The sequence below is a fragment of the Gadus morhua genome, chromosome 19 (assembly GCF_902167405.1).
Source record: "Gadus morhua chromosome 19, gadMor3.0, whole genome shotgun sequence".
Classification (NCBI taxonomy): domain Eukaryota; kingdom Metazoa; phylum Chordata; class Actinopteri; order Gadiformes; family Gadidae; genus Gadus; species Gadus morhua.
In genome coordinates, this window is record NC_044066.1 from 19,535,640 (window position 1) to 19,536,624 (window position 985).

The window sequence follows — 985 nt, forward strand, 5'->3', positions numbered from 1 at the left end:
CCACACACACACACACACACACACACACACACACACACACACACACACACACACACACACACACACACACACACACACACACACACACACACACACACACACACACTCCCTGTGCTATGAGCACACTGCGGGGTGTAACAAACTATTGCAGAACAAAAACGGCTGCTCAGTGTATGGCCTGTGATGCTTATGGGAGTGGACCAGTGTTTTGAAGATGGACATGCACTTCACATCGATGTGAAACAAGACTCCCCCCACCCCACCCCATCACGTGTTAGAAACACACAGTTCTCCTCAGGAGTGAATCAAATCAAATACACACACCCCTCCAAACAACCACCCAATCCCCCACCCCACCCCCCAAAAAACAAAAAAAGGAAATCATGGCAATATCATTAAACATTAAGGCAAAATAACACCTGGGTGGCATTGGCAATACTGTAACAAAAATGTCAGTGTCTCAGGTAACATGAATATGAGCAAACATTGAACCAGTTCTTCACTGTTGTGTTTTTTCTTTTGTTATGTTTTTTTGAAGCACAACGCTGTTTCTTTAAAAAAGCAACCAAACACCATTTCATCATCTTGAAGCTCTTGTTTTTTTATCTTTTTCTTTTTTTTTTCTTTTTAAAGGTGATAAGAAAATAACAATGCCAGACACTAAGGACATATGGATCATAAAACTACAAGAAATTATTTTCTAGATTTTTTTTTTCTTAAGTTGCAACTGCAAAAGACCCCACACATTTGTAAAGCCCCAACCCACCGGAAATGAGAGAAAAAAGAATATCACTTACATTTAAACCATTTTAATCCTCCTGTGATGGTGTATTCCAAAAGTCACCACGATTTGCTTTTAACTTTACAGCGATTGTGAAGTCTTTTGCAAATTAAAGCATTCATTGTTTAGTCTGGAGAGAAAAAAATACCGAAAACATGTTGTCCTTGCAAAGCAAACTGGCAACTGCTGACCCCGGAAAAAAAA